The sequence below is a fragment of the Stegostoma tigrinum genome, chromosome 35, assembly GCF_030684315.1.
Source record: "Stegostoma tigrinum isolate sSteTig4 chromosome 35, sSteTig4.hap1, whole genome shotgun sequence".
Taxonomy (NCBI): domain Eukaryota; kingdom Metazoa; phylum Chordata; class Chondrichthyes; order Orectolobiformes; family Stegostomatidae; genus Stegostoma; species Stegostoma tigrinum.
In genome coordinates, this window is record NC_081388.1 from 5,481,799 (window position 1) to 5,498,509 (window position 16,711).

The window sequence follows — 16,711 nt, forward strand, 5'->3', positions numbered from 1 at the left end:
GCCGCGAACCGTTTCAACTGCCCCTCCATTCCTCAGATGTCATGTCCATGCTGGGCCTCCTACAGTGCCAGAACAATTCCACCCGAAGGTGACAGGAGCAGAAACTCATATTCCGCTTGGGAACCCTGCAGCCCAATGGTATCAATGTGGATTTCACAGCTTCAAAATCTCCCCTCCCACTACCGCATCCCAAAACCAGCCCAGCTCGTCCCCACCTCCCTCACCTGTTCTTCCTCTCACCTATCATCTCCTCCCACCTCAAGCCTCACCCCCATTTCCTACCTACTAACCTCATTTCACCCCTTTGACCTGTCCATCCTCCCTGGACTGACCTATCTCCTCCCTACCTCCCCACCTACCTCACCTTAACCCACTCCATCCCAGCCTCTTTGACTTGTCTGTCTCCCCTCCACCTATCTCCTCCTCTATCCATCTTTGATCCGCCTCCCGCTCTCTCCCTATTTATTTCCGAACCGACTTCCCCTCCCCCATTTCTGATGAAGGGTCTTGGCCTGAAATATCAGCTTTCCTGCCCTCTGATGCTGCTTGGCCTGCTGTGTTCATCCAGCTCTACACCTTGTTATCTTGGATTCTCCAGCATCTGCAGTTCCTATTACTTGTGGGGCATTGAGACTAGTTCAAGGGATGGTAGGACATGTACACACCGGACAGTCTACACTTGAACGTGACCGGCATAAATATCGTAGAAGATTTGTTAGTGCTTCTGGAGAGAATTTAAATTATATTGGCAGGGAGTTAGAAACCTGAGGGCAAACTCAGTACATAAGAAAAAACTATTTTCACCCAGAGGGTGGTATGTGCCTGGAATTCACTGCCGAGCTTCTGCCCAGAAGAATCCCTCAAATCATTTAACAGGGTCCTGAATTCACACCTGAAGCACTGGAGCCTGCAAGGCCACAGACCAGGAAAGTGAAATTAGAATGGGTGGCTAGTTTATTCAACTCCAGACATCATGGGCTGAATAGCTTGAAATTGAGTAAGTGATTCTAAATGACAAAGGAAACACATTAGAAAGGTGCATTACAGACAGTTAGCCCAGTTGAAAGGTACATATGTAAACACAGGGTATATAATGAATAAAACTGATGAGCTGAGGGCACAGGTCGACACATGGTAGCATGATATAATTGTTACAACAGAAACATGGTTTTAAACAGGGGCAAAGATGTCAACTGGGGGTGGGGGGTATAGAGTTTTCAGGCAGGATAGAGAAGATGATTAAAATAAAGGGAGCAGCATTATTGCTTAAAGAATCAATCACAACTGTGAGGAGGGCTGATTTACCAAATGACGAATGAAATGAGGCCAAATGGATTGAGCTCAGATACAAAAAGGGACTGCCACACCCTCAGGTGTGTACTGTAGGACCGCCAAAATGTGGAACAATTATGTAAGCATAGTTATATGTGCAAAATCAATAATACTTAGGGACTTCAACTACCCAAACATTAACTGCAATATAAAGAGTGTGATAGGTGCAGAACACAATTGTTGAACTGCATTCAAGAGAACATTTTTAGCCAATGTATAGCCAGCGTAATGTGGGGAGGCACAATTCTAGGTTTAGTCTTAAGGAATGAAGCTAGGCAGATGGATGAAATTGCAATGAGTGACCATTTGGGTGACAGTGATCATAATAGTTAGATTTAGCATCAGTATGGAAAGCATTGAAAATAGGGCAGGCATAAACATTTTAAATTGTTCAAGGCAAATTTTATATAGCTAACAGATATGTGAAGAAGAGTCAGTGACAAATATGTGGGAGGCATTCAAAACCAAGATTCTATGAACACACTTAAGACATATCTCCAAAAAGAAAAGAGGTGGGCACTTTCAAATCTAGAGTCCTCTGGCTATCTTAATCCATACAGGATAAGTTAAAGCACGGGATGATCTCAAAAAAGTAATACAGCAGCTTAGTGGAGTACAGAAAAGTACTGTGGTAAAGTGAAAAAATGAAATTAGGAAAGTAGAGGGAGGATGTGACAAAATATTGGTCAGTAAAATTAAGAAAGCATCTTTGGATTTTCATCAGTACATTAAGAGCATGAGGGTAACAACGGAAAGTGTTATCCTTATCAGTACATGGTAACTCGTGCATGAATACAGAAGATGGGTAGAGTTTCAAATGAGTATTTTATCTGCCTTTATAAATGAGGGAAGATGCAGATATTCTAGTTAAAGAAGAGGATGGTGAAATATTAGGTAACCTAAGCATAATGAAAAAGGATATATCGAAGGAACTGGTGGCCTTGAAGGTGGATAAATCACCAAAGGCCAAATGAATTGTATCCTAGGTTGTTAGTGGAAGCCAGGAAGGAAATAACTGATGTTCTGGGAACAATTTTGCAATGTACTAGATGATTCTTCAAACATAGTAACATTATTCAAAAAGGGTAAATGAGGAGTCCGAATAGTTACCGGCTGGTCAGTCTAACCTCAGCTGTGAGCAAATTACTGTAATCAATATTGGGTGTTAAGATTCACTGTTACGTGGAAAGACAGAGATTAATGACGAATAGCCGGCGTGGTTTTGTGAAGGGAAAGTCACGTTTTGCGAACTGAACTGAATGTTTTGAGGACATTTACAAGAAGGCGAGCAGCTCAGCGGCTGTTATCTACATGGATTTTAGTAAGGCACTTGACAAGGTCCAGCTTGGCAGACTGTTAAGAAAAATTAAAGCCCATGGAATACATGGGAATCAATGAGTCAGATCCAAAATTGATTCAGTGACAGGAAACAAAGGGTGATGGTGAATAAATGTTTTTGTACTAGTTTCCTGTTTGTTATAGAACACATTGAAGGTAATTGGTAGGATTGGAGGAGACATAAGAAAAAAACAGTTTCGCCCAGAGGGTGGTGGGTGCCTGGAATTCACTGCCAAGCTTCTGCCCAGCAGAATCCCTCAAATCATTTAAGAAGGTCCTGAATTCACACATGTAGTACTGGAGTCTACAAGGCCAAGGACCAGGAAAGTGAAATTAGAATGGGTGGCTAGTTTATTCAACTGCAGACATGATGGGCTAAATAGCCTCTTTCTCTGCTTTGCTTCAGTATGGTTACATGGAACGTGTAGAGGCAGAAAGTGACAGAGACAGAATGGGACAGTATCAAAGTTTTTTTAATGATTGAAACATTCTGAATTTCTATGATTGAGGCTCAGCACATAATTGAAGTCTTAGGATTGGCTTTGTCTCTGCGGATAAATGTGAGGTGATTCACTTTGGGAAGAATAATAGGAAGGCAGAATACTGGGTCAATGGAAATATTCTTAGTAGTGTGGATATGCAGAGGGATCTTGGTGTCCATATACATAGATCCCTGAAAGTTGCCACCCAGGTTGATAGTGCTGTTAAGAAGGCTTACGGTGTTTTAGGTTTTATTGGTAGAGGGATTGTGTTCCGGAGCCGTAATGACATGCTGCAACTGTGATGTCATGCTGCTAGTGCGGCCTCATTTGGAATATTGCATACAGTTCTGGTCGTCCCATTACAGGAAGGATGTGGAAGCATTGGAAAAGATGCAGAGGAGATTTACCAGGATGTTGCCTGGTCTAGAGTGAAGGCCTTATGAAGAAAGGCTGAGGGTCTTAGGTCTGTTCTTATTGGAGAGAAAAAGGCTAAGAGAGGATTTAATAGAGACATTCAAGATGATCAGAGGATTAGATAGGGTGGACAGTGAGAGTCTTTTTCCGAGGATGATGGCGTCAGCTTGTACGAGGGGGCATAGGTACAAATTGAGGGGTGATAGATTTAAGACAGATGTTAGAGGCAGGTTCTTTACTCAGAGAGTGGTAAGGACGTGGAATGCCCTGCCTGCCAAAGTAGTGAACTCAGCCACATCAGGGGCATTCAAACAGTTCTTGGATAAGCATATGGATGATGATGGGATAGTGTAGGGGGATAGCCTCAGATTAGTTCACAAGTCAGCGCAACATCGAGGGCCGAAGGGCCTGTTCTGCTCTGTATTGTTCTATGCTCTATGTTCTACAACTGTGATTGTCTCACCACTGACTGCCAACCTACTTTGTGTAATGGGCAATATCAATGGAACACTGTGTCATTCAGTGTGTACCCAGTGTAGCCCCAGGGGACATTCATGCTGTCATTTTGCCTTTGCCTGGTCTAGCCTACCTGTGACTCTGCCTTCAGTAATGCGGTTGACTCCTAATTGCCCTCTGAACTAGCCTCACAAAGTCACTCAGTTCAAGGGCAATTAAGTATGGACCATAAATGCTGGCCTTGCAAGTGCTGCCCAATCCCATGAACAAATAATAGATGGGGCAAAGTGCCTTGTTACCTGAACTGTAATGGAAGAAGTGAACTTTTTTTTTGCCATATTGACTTTTTCTAAATCTTGTTTTAGACTATAGGTTTTCTCAGAATTTTGGGACATACTTGATAAATATTGATATCGATACCTCTGTTAGAGATATTACTGCTGTAAAAATAAACTTTTTAACATTAAGCAAACAAACATTTGGTCAGCAAGGATTTGAAATTTCACAAACTTTTGAACATGAATGGCACAGTGTTTGAGTTGAATATATCCTTGGAATGCTCAAGGCAACAATTGGACCTTTCAGGCTGAAGAGCCGATCAGGACACTGAAAAGTCAACTAATCGGAGTAGTGAAGAGCGCGTTGTTGGCAAAGAAAACTGGGAGAGAAAATTTCACTTAGATGCAGTGATCCACTAAATGTCTCCATGCACCATTTTCAGAACACACTTTCCTCCATGGGCAATTGGAATGCCTTCACCTAAGCTTGGTGGAGTGAAGATGTGGGTAAGTCTTTGTGAGTTTTTTTTAAGTTGCTTTTATCTTTCCTATGCAATTTCCTTTTGATTAATTACAATGGTTTCTGGATTGTGTTAGTTTGATTCATGGATGACAGGTTACACATAAATAGTGTACCATTACCGATGGACCGTTAGTCTTCTATGTTTCTCCTGCTCTCATTTCATTATTTTTCTGTTTTGACTACCGAAGTCACATTTTATTGGCATAAATTTGTGATATAAATTGGAACGATCTTTGCAACTATATTTACAGTTCGATTATCTAACTAATTTCTCACCTTTTTCATTTGAACTGGCCGAATACATGCGTTTTCTAAACAGCAAACCAAAATTAAATTGCATCTTGATAAGGTGTGGCCCTTTCCAACTGATTTCCTCCACCTCAATGGTATAGTGTGAAAGTGAAGAGTGCATGATAACCTACAAGAGTGTGAATGTGAATGAGAGTGTGTCAATGAGTGTGAGAGTGAAAGTAAATGTGTGAATATGGAAAGAATTTGAGTGAGTGTGACAGTGTGTGAATGAGTGAGTGAGTAAAAGTGAATGTGAGAGTGAGTGTGAGTGCATGTGAGTGAAAGTAAATATGAGTGAAAATGAAAATGAGAATGAAACTGAATGTGAGTGAGAATGTGTAAAAGAGTGAGTGTGAGCTTAACAGTGAATGTGAGTGTTTGAATGAGTGAGTGAAAGTGAGTATGAGAATGGGAAGATGTGTGAGTGTGTGTGAGTAAAAGTGAATGTGTGAATGTGGGTGAAAGACAATGTGTGAATGAATGAGTGAGTGAAAGTGTGAGTAAGACAGTGTGTGTGAACAAATGTGAATGAATGTGTGAGTCAAAGTGTGAAAGAGTGAATGTGCAAGTGAGTGAGAGTGTGTCAGTGAGTGAGTGAAAGTGAAAGCGTAATGAACGTGAGAGAGAATGCCTATTTGAGTGATCAAAACTGAATGTGTGAGTGAGTTTGTGACTGTGAGAGTGACTGTGTGTAAGTGAGAGAATGAGAATGTGTGAGTGAGTGAACAAAAATGAATGTATGTGTGTGAAAAAGTGAATATGTGAAAGAATGAGTGAGAGTGAATCTGAATGAGTGAGTGAATGACAATGAATGTGAATGACGAAGTGAATGTGAATTTGTGTGAGTGTGCAGAAGAATATGTGAAGGAATGAGTGAAAGTGTGTGTGTGTGAAAGTGTGAATGAGAATGAGTGAAAATATCTGTATGAATGAGTGAGTAAATGAGTATCAGTGAGTGTGAGTGACTGAAAATTAATGTGAATGTGTGAGTGAAACTGAATATGTGGCTGAGTGTGAGAGTGCCAGAAAGAGTGAGTGGGTGGGTGAGTGTGAAAATATTTTGAGAGAGCAGGACACAAAATGTACGCATACTCGCACAGAGACACACAAACATAAACACACTCCTGTTCTGCCCTTCCCAAAAATATGTTATACACTGGGTTGGGAGAGGTGGAAAACCCAGGATAAAAGATAGCCCAATGCCCATTTCCACTTTGATCTATCTTCCTCCGAGGCCCGCTCAGATTATGTGCCATCAGAGGCAAACACAAGGTTAAACACAATTCATTCACTTGGCTGCAATTCTTTCCCTTTACTTGGTAATCAGAATTTGGGATCTGTAGTACCTCTGTTATTCGGCTTCTTAAATGAAAGGGAAATAAAATAGTTGATTTGTTAGCCCTGATAACAAAGTGTGGAGCTGGATGTATGTTTCAAAACGTCAGCTTTTGTGCTCCTGAGATGCTGCTTGGCCTGCTGTGTTCATCCAGCTCCACACTTTGTTATCGCGGATTCTCCAGCATCTGCAGTTCCCATTATCTCTGATTTGTTAACCCTGCTGCTTAGCACTTTTTAATGGACATTTTTATTCATTAATAATTTTTAAATGATCAATTTGTTTGCTTTGACATTAATTTGCTTCTTGGCAAGTTGTTTATATTTTTTTCGTACCTTGTCTTTTGGTAATTCTTCCATTTTGTGCCAAACCAGATTTCAGGCAGTTGCTGCTGGATTTCTTACTGAAGGGGAACAACAGTCTCACAAGAAGTCTGATTGTTTTTTTGGAGGGCTGCTAAATAGGATTATTGTCCCTCTGATAGAGGCAGGGAATGTTGGAAATGCTGAACATATCTGGTGGTATCTTTGCAGAAAGTAACAGTGGTCAGTCACCTTTCATCAGAACGAGGTAAAATTGTGGGCCTGAAACGTTGACTCTTTCTCTCTTCATGGATGCTGCTGGGCATTTGTAATTGAATTGAATTATTTATTGTCTCTTGTATTTTACAGTGAATTATACGGTCAAATACAATGAAAAGTTTCAACTACCACCATTTTGAATAGTTTAAGAATATAAATTTTAAAAACGGTATAACAGAAAACAGTCTATCTTCACTCTGCTTCCTCTGCCATGAGTCTTAAGCTGGCTCACCAATGATACCTAAGCTGCCAGCCCTCCTCCACTGCCTTGCTGCTGCCTGTGCAGGACTGACCAAGATTGGAGTTGCCATTCTTTAGGCACCATGTCTTCGCCATTGGGCCCATCTTCCCAATGCCACTGCCGATACTGGTCCCCTGCTAAGCCCACATTTTCTCCACAACCGGGAGTCCCTGGCTCTGCTGCTGTTGCCACCTTCAAATAACCAGGAGTCCCTAGTTCCAGACCTAATGCGACAATAAACACGGTCCCTGGCTCCTCTGCCACCTTTTTGATGCCAGGAGTCCCCACTTGGGCCCTACTGCAACTAGAAGTCTGTGGCCAACCCCTCGCAAAGAGTCCTAATGTTACCTTGCAGGTGCTGCCACCTTGAAGAGTCCTCTGTTGCCATCGCCTTTGATCACTGGAGGAACTTTGTTGCTATTGCTGCCATTCACAAACACCAGTAGGAGGTACGTGCTGCCGTTGATGCTGCCGTCTCTAATCACCACAAGAAGCCTTGTCCATCACCATCACCTCCGTCTGCTGGGGAATCTGCTGTCATTCTGCGTGCACTTGTGACTATGTTAATGCACCAACTAACCTACTGCAAAAGGCCCCAGTGAAAATAAAAACAAAAGACACAAAAAGAAAAAGAGCAGAATAAAAAAAAAGTAGAAAGAAAGCAGATGGTGGCGGACAAACCCTGGGCTCAAGGGCTACAACTCCACTGCAGTCATGATCATCAGTGTGGTAAAATCAGTGTGACAACAAGTGTGGTTAATTGCAATTTAAGATGAGGAAATATTTATCATTCAATGCAAAGCCCAATTTTTCTGCAACAATGTCCAAGTCTTTGGAATGCTACTGTCTGGAAGGTGAATAGGACAAAGTTTAGAGAAGTGGAGTTGGTCGTAAAATTTTTTCCCTAAGGGCATGTTGCATCAAACTCCAGCAATTGAACTGCTGCAATTCAAGAAGATAGTTCACCATAGTGGTAGATAAATCCTTAGGATCCGATCAAGTGTATTCCAGGACACTGTAGGAAGTTAGGGAAGAAATTGCAGGATCCCTAGCAGAGATATTTGTGTTATTGACAGAAATGGTTGAGGTGCCAGAAGACTGGAGAGTAGCAAATGTTGCACCATTTTTTAAGAAAGGCTGCAAGGAAAAGCCACAGAACTACAGACCAGGGAGCCTGATGTCAGCGATTGGTAACTTGTTGGAAGGAATTCTGAGGGACAGGACCTACATGTATTTGGAAAGGTAAGGACTGATTAGAGATAGTCAGCATGGCTTCGTGCATGGGAAATTGCATCTCACAAACTTGATTGAGATTTTGAAGAGGTGACCAAGTAGATGGATGAAAACAGAGGTTTATATTGTCTAAATGATCTTTAGTAAGGTCTTTGAAAGGTTCTGCATAGTGGACTGATTAGTAAGGTTTAGATCACATGGGATCCAGGGATAGTTAGACAATTGAGTATATCAGCTTGACAGTAGGAGACAGAGGGTGGTGGTAAAGTGTTATTGTTCTCACTGGGTCTACTGTTGTCATTTACATGAATTCTTCAGCTATGAAGACTTGACCTTGTTGGATTGGCGAGAGTTAATTAAAGGGATGACAGTGGATAAGCAATGGCAAACATTCAAGGGACTCATGGGGGAATTTGCAATAACTGTTTGTTCCTGCCTGGCACAAAAGCAAAATGGGTAAGAGGGCCAGTTAATGGCTTACAAAGGAAATTAGAGATAGTATCTGATCCGAGGAAGGAGCATACGGTTGGCCAAGAAAAGTAATATGTCTGAGGATTGGGAGCAATTTAGAATTCAAAAAAGAACTAAGGGATTGATGAAGAAGGGGAAAATACAGCACAAAAATAAGCTTGCAGGGAAGATAAAGACTGAAATGAAGAGTTTCTATAGGTACATGAAGAGAAAGAGATTGGTGAAGACAAATGTAGGTCCCCTACAGACGGAAATGGGGGAATATATAATAGGGTACAAAGAAATGGCTGAGCAACTGAATACGTAGTTTGGTTGTCTTCACAAAAGAAGACACAAATTAGATACCAGCAATGTTGGAAAATGCAAGAATTAGTTAGAGGGAAGAATTAAGGGAGATCAGGTTTGCAGATGATACAAATTGGGTGGGAGGGTCAACTGTGTTGAGAATGCAGAGATCCTTCAGCATGATCTAGACAGGATAGGTGAGTGGGCAAATCAATGGCAGATGCAGTATAATTTTGATAAATGTGAGGTAATTCACTTTGGAAGCAAAAACAAAAAGGCAGATTGCTACCTGAATAGCTGTAAGTTGGGAGAGAGGTGTGTGCAGTGGGACCTGAGTGTCCTTGTGTACCAGTTGCTGAAGGTAAGCATGTAGATGCAGCAGATGGTAAAGAAGGCAAAGGGTATGTTGGCCTTCATTGCGAGAGGTTTTGAGTACAGGAGCAGGGATGCATTTTTGCAGTTACGCAGAGCCTTGGTGAGGCCACACCTAGAATACTGTGTGCAGTTTTGGTCTCCTTTTCTGAGGAAGGATGCTCTTGCTCTTGAGGGAGTGCAGCAAAGTTAACCAGGCTGATTTTGGGCAGGATTGACGTATGAGGAGAGATTGACTAGGTTAGGATTGTTTCTGCTGGAGTTCAGACAATTGAGAAGGGATTTCATAGAGACTTATAAAATTCTAACAAGACTATGCAGGTTAGATGCAGGGAGGATGTTCCCGATGGTAGGTGTGTCCAGAATCAGGGGTCACAGTATGAGGATTCAGGGTAGATGATTTAGGACAGAGATGAGACATTTCCTCACTCAAAGAGTAGTGAGCCTGTGGAATTCATTATCACAGGAAGTGGCTGAAGCCAAAATATTGAATGTATTCAAGAGGCAACTAAATATAGCACTTCAGGCGAATGGAATCAAAGGTTATAGGGAGAAAGCAGAATTAGGCTATTGAGTTGGACAATCAGCCATGATCGTGAAGAATGGCGGAGCAAGCTTAAAGGGTCGAATGGCCTCCCCAATTCCCGTCTTCTATGTTTCTACATCAACAATTTGGATGACAATATAGGAGGCATGGTTAGTAAGTTGGGGATTTATTTTTATTCAGTTGTGAGATATGGACATCACTGGCTGGCCAGCATTTTTATTGTCTGACCTGAGTCCCTAGGGTGACAGAGTGGCTCAGTGGTTAGCACTGCTGCTTACAGTGCCAGGGGCCAGGGTTTGATTCCTCGGGTGACTGTCTGTGGAATTTGCACATTCTTCCTGCATCTGGTTGAGTTCCCTCACGGTGGTCCAATTTCCTCCCCCAGTCCAAAGATATGCAGGTTAGGTGGATTTGCCAAATTAAATTGCCCATAGTGTCCAGGGATGTGCAGACTAGGTGGATTAGCCATAGCAAATATAGGGTTCCAGGGATAGGTTGGAGGGTGGGCCTCGGTGGAATGTTCATCGGAGGACCAGTATGAACTTGAATATCCTGCGTCCACATTATAGGAATTCTATGACACTAGTTAACCTTGAGAAGATGGCAGTGAGCTGCCTTTTTGAACCGTTGCAATCCACAAGCTGTAGGTTGACCCACGATGCCATTAAGGAGGGCATTCCAGAATTTTGACCCAGCAACAGTGAAGGAACAGTGATGTATTTCCAAGTCAGGATGGTGACTGGCTTGGAGGGGACTTGCAGGTGATTGAGTTGATATTTATCTGCTGCTCTTGTCCTGCTAAATGGTTGTGATCGTGAGTTTAGAAGAAGCTGTCCATGGATCTTTGGTGAATTTCTGCAGTGCATCTTGTAGATAGTACACACTGCTGCTACTGAGCAATGTGAACATCCACACTGAACACAGTGGATTTGGTTCTAGTCAAGCAGGCTGCTTTGGCATGGATGGTGTCAAGTTTCTTGAGTGTTGTTGGAGCTGCAGTCATCCAGGCAGTGGAAAATATTTCATCACACTCCTGACATGTGCCTTGTGGAAAATGGACAGGCTTTGAGGAGTCAGGAGGTGAGATATTCACCATAATATTTCTATGCCTCTGACCTGCTGTTGTAGTCACTATGTTTGTGTGATGAGTCCAGTTGAGTTTCTAGTCAATTATAACACCAGGTATGTTGATTGTGGGGCATTCAGTAATGGTTGTACTATTGAATGTCAGTGGGTGGTGATTATATTATCTTTTATTGGAAAATAGTCATTGCCTGGCATTCGTGTGATGTGAATGTTACTTGCCACTTGTAATTATACTATGGCTTTAGGAGGTCTGTTTTGTCCTGGTATCTTTATGAAGAAACATTGAGGCAGTCTGCTCCAATAATGTAAACAACTTGTGAGGCCTTGGGTTTGTTTTAAATTTGGAACAATAGAAGCAGCCTGAATGGGTGGGGTCAAGCTCCCAAAGAACTAGGAACTTTAGTTATAGTTTTCAGTATCAGTGGGGTATTGAACATCCATAAAATGATCAAAGGCGTCATCAACAGGGTTTTCAAGCAGCACCTGCACAGCAATAACTTGTTCAATGATGCTCAGTTTGGGTTCTGCGAGGGACACTCAGCTACTGACTTCATTAAAGCTTTGATTCAAACACAGACAAAAGAGCTGAATTCCAGAGGTGAGGTGAGAGTGATAGCCCTTGTCATTAAGGCTGCATTTGACTAAATTTGGCATCAAGGCGCCCTAGATAAACCGTAATCTCTGCCTTGAAGGCATTTAACGTACGGCTTCCACTACACTCAGTGGCAATAAATTCCACAAGCCCACCACTCTCTGGCTGAAGAAATGTTTCCTCATTTCCATTTTAAATTTACCCTCTCTAATTCTAAGGCTGTGCCCACAGGTCCTAGTCTCCTGCCTAATGGAAACAACTCCCAGCATCCATCCTTTCTAAGCCATACATTATCTTGGAAGTTTCTATTAGATCTCCCCTCAACTTCATGACTGGGTATGGCAGAACTGCAGAGCTTAGATCTGATCCATTGGTTGTGGGATCAGTTATTTCTATCACTTACTGCTTTGCTATTAGCATGCAAGTAGCCCTAGCTTCACCAGGTTGACACCTCATTTTAGATGTGCCTGGTGCTGCTCCTGCCATGCCCTCCAGCAGTCGCCGTTGAACCAGAGGTTGATTCCCTGGCTTGATAGTAATGGTTGGGTGAGGAATATGCCAGGCCATGGGGTTACAGATGATGCTGGAGTAAGTTCTGCTGCTGTTAATGGCCTACAGCACCTCATGATGCCCAGTCTTGAGTTGCTAGATCTGTCTGAAGTCTGTCCCATCTATCACACACAACGCGATGGAGAGTATTCTCAAAGTGAAAGTGTGACGTCGTCTCCACAAGGACATTACGGTGGTTTCTCTTAGTAAAGATGAGGTGAAGTAATGAGATGCAGGGGAGATGATGGCCTTGTAGTTATACAGCTGGATAGTTAATCCAGAGTTGCCGTTAATGTTCTGGGGACCCAGATTCGAATCCTGCCGTGGCAGATGGTGGAATTTGAATTCAATTTTTAAAATCTAGAACTAGTCTGATGATGATCATGAATTCATTGCTAATTATCAGAAAAGCCTAACTTTAGGGAAGGAAACTGCCATCCTTATCTGGTCTGTCCTAAATGTTACTCCAAACCCATAGCAATGTGGTTGACTCTTAAGTGCCTCTGGGCAATTAGGGATGGCAATGAATGGTGGCTTGGCCAGTGATGCCCTCATCCCATCAATAAATAAAAAAGTATGTGTTTCCCTTTGTTTGGATGACACCAAATTTGGTAGTATAGTGCTCAATTATCCAAGAAGAAGGCTATCCAAGAGTACTATGAGATCTTAATTAACTGGGCAGGACAAATGGCAGTTAGTGATTAATTTAGATAAGCGTAGGGTGTTGCATTTTGGTAAGACTTACACAGATAATGGTAGGGCCCTGGAGAGTATTGTCGAACGGGGACCCTAGGGTACAGGTACATAGTTCCTTGAAAGTGGCACTGCAGCATGGTGAAGGTAGCGTTTGGCACACTAGCCTTCATTAGTCAGAGCATTGAGTACAGGAGTTGGGATGTCATGTTACAGCTGTACAAGACGTTGGTAAGACCACATTTAGAGTACTGTGTACAATTCTGGTCATCCTGCTTTCGGAACGATGTTGTTAAACTGGAAAGAGTGCAAAAAAGATCTACAAGGTATTACTGATACTGGAGTGTTTGAGTTATAAGGAGAGGCTGTAGAGGCTCAGACTTTTGTCCCCTGGAGTTTAGGAGGCTGAGGGGTGATTTAATCTTGAGGACAATATATACAGTTAGCCCAGGCCTTTTCCTCAGCGTATAGGAGTCCTGAAACCTGAGCTTTCAAGAGCTGTCTAAACAGAGACACAGAGTAGACCAATCTGGTAAGGCTGTATGAAACTCTGAGCATGTTTCCCAATTCTGAAACATGTTAGATGATTGAGGGATGAGTTACAAGGGGCCCTGAAACAGGTGAGAGCACCGACATACATGATTTCATTCCCCAGTCCTGGTGGAATGTCCTTACTGCTGGTCGGAGGACCTGGTGACAACAGACAGAATGAGCATGGATAAAAACAAAAGACAAAACGAATGACCAGATGGTGGAAAAGAGCCCTCTGGAAGAAAATAAAATCAGTTGACCTCTGGCCAACACTGTTCATCTGTACCAACTGCGGAAGGGAACTGTCATTCACAAAGTTGTCTCTACAATCGCACTAACGTTCAGTCCTGATATGATGTACAACTTGGCTGTAGTCCATCTTTTCCCAAAATGGACAGATATTATCATCATTACATATTTTAGTTTGTTTTATTTATGTCTGCATTTTTCTCTGTTTGTGCATGGTTCAGTGTACCTATGTGTGTTTTAAAAGGTAACTGCATACGTGTCTCTGTATGTGTGTGCGTTTATCTATATTTGTGTATCTCTGGGAATGTGTGCATTTGTGTTCGCTTTAGTGTGGTCTTGTGTGTGTGTGTGTGTGTGTGTGTGTTTCTACGTGTTCATGCTTTAGTGTTCATGTGTGCTCTTCTAAGTGTTCACTAACCGAGTTGCTGCTATTTGAAAAATTACACAGATATGCTGATTCTCATATTGTAGGGTAAAATTTAAAGATTCCAAATTTAGTTGCCAAGAATTTTTCTGATGGGTGCAATTAATGACACAGTTTGCACGTAAAAGGCACATTTGTACATTCTACCTCAGCGGTTGTCACAGCAACAGTCTGTCTTCTTAAAAAAACTGACAAGCAACTTAGCAAAGTATTACTGACATTTTTAAAAGGTGCCTGAAACTGTGTATTAATTAGCAGACATTTTAATTGCAGAATGAATTCCCAGTTCAGTATTTTGCCAAACTATTTCAGCAGCTTAATTATTTTGTTTTTGAAGAAATTGAATCCTGTAATTTTTTTAAATGCCATTTGATTAATGGATATTAAACATCGGCTGCTACTGTACAATTATATCTACATTTACAAATGAGTCAATCTGCTTGGGCAGGCTTCTGGTCGATTAGCCTTTTCAACACATGAACCAGGCAGCTTTATAGTGTTTTGTCTGGTCTATGTGGTTTGAATTCAATAATCTGCAGTGTGTTATTGTCACTGTGAAATAATGTGTATTTGACCGGATGTTATAGATCCAACTGCTTCCTGCTCACTATCTCTCTAAACCACTTTGGAAACTCCAGTTGTGGCCCGTTGTGAATACTGAGCTTCTTTTGCCCCAACATTGGCATTTTTAGATTTAGATTTAGATTTTTATGGTCATGTGTACTTGAGTACAGGAATACAGGAGCACAGTGTGTACAAAGTTGTTGTTCTCTGGCGCCATCTTAGTACACCCAAGACAGGATTAAAAACAGAAGCCGTTTTTCAGCATCAGCTTGCATCCTCCAGCATCTTTGCCACCATGAATCCACACTGGGCCAATCTTGGAATTGCAACTGCTGGGTCCCGAACTGGGCTCAAACTCGACACTGGGCCAACCACGCCTAAGCAATCTCGTCAAAGTACATTTGTGTCTTCACTCAAGCCTAAGCTCCGGAATTCCTTACGTAAATCTCACTGGCTTGCCACACCTATCTTCTCCTTACGATGTGTATGTATGGAATGAGCTGCCAGAGGAAGTGGTGGAGGCTGGTACAATCACAACATATAAAAGGCATCTGGATGGGTATATAAATAGGAAGGATTTAGATGGATAATGGGACTAAATCTGATTGGGACTTCTGGCCAGCACAGATGGATTGGACCAAAGGGCCTGTTTCCATACTGTATGACCCTATGACTGAAAGTTTCATAAAAGCTACATCTGACCATGTTTTTGATCAATTCTTCTAATATCCTCCTTTGGATCAGCATCTAATTTTGTTTCATAACACTGCTGTGATATACTTTGGGATATTTTGCTACATTAAAGGCACTAAATAAATATGAACTGACTGACATAAAGAACAGTAAAGCCCTGTTGCTTGCAGGGAATTCATACCCAAAGAACATCTCAATCAGTGATTTACATAAACAGTGAATGTCGTGATCTGCATACAATGTCCAACTTTAACTCCAGGAATTTTTTTTTTCTCTTTAAAACTACAGATAAATGAAGATTATACTTGTATTCAGTGAAAAACGTGTACCTGAAGCATTGAGCGGATAAGCAAATTTACCAAAGCAGCGTACACAAACTGTGGGATCTTACAATATTTGAGATATTTATGACAATATACCAAGGCCCCACTGATGGCACCCTCCAAACTCACAACCTGAGCCAGCTAGTAAGCCAAGGGTAACAGATACAAAAGAACATCACCGCCTACAAGCTCCTTTTCAAGCTACGCATCATCCTGTCTCGGAATGATTTTGCCTGTCTGGGTCAGAATTTTAGACATCCCTTACTAACAGCACTTGTGGGTGTACTAACACCATACTCATTATAGCAATTCACGGTGGCAGCTCAGCACTATCAAATGCTGACTCAGCAGGGGTGGTGTATTGGAAATGTCCTAAATTAGTGTTCTGGAGACAAGGGTTCAAATCCTGCCATGACAGGTGGTGAAATTTGAATTCAATAAAATCTAGAATTGAAACCTAGTCAAATGGCAACAATGTAACCGCTGTTGATTGGTGTTAAAAAAAAGACATAGTTTATTAATGTTCTTTAGGACAGGAAATGCACCATCCTTACCTGGCCTGGGCTACACGTGACTCCAGACCCACAGTGATGTGGTTGACTCTTAATTGCCCTCTGGGGCCACCTAGAGAGCCAATGCATTCAGAAGCAACTTGGCGTAGGCAACAAATACATCCCATCAGTGTAAAAACAAAATTAGAGCACAATAACCAGCCATTTGTTCCAATGGTAGGTTTAGTCTCCACATGAGCCTCTTCTGAACCACTTCATTTCACTTCACTCCATTAGCACAAACTTCTTTTCTTCCTCTTTCAAGCTTCCTACCAT

General features: G+C 42.0%; 1 long non-coding RNA gene across 2 annotated transcripts in view; it reads left to right on the plus strand.

Annotated features, from left to right (window-relative positions):
* Positions 1-16,266, plus strand: part of LOC125447375 (uncharacterized) — a 42,238-nt gene extending 25,972 nt beyond the window's left edge. For both annotated transcript variants that reach the window (XR_009442978.1, XR_007246549.2), the window contains exons 2-4: positions 4,608-4,807; positions 6,825-7,020; positions 15,850-16,266. This is a non-coding gene — a long non-coding RNA (uncharacterized LOC125447375). The remainder of the gene's footprint in view (positions 1-4,607; positions 4,808-6,824; positions 7,021-15,849) is intronic.
* The last annotated feature ends 445 nt before the right edge of the window (positions 16,267-16,711 follow it).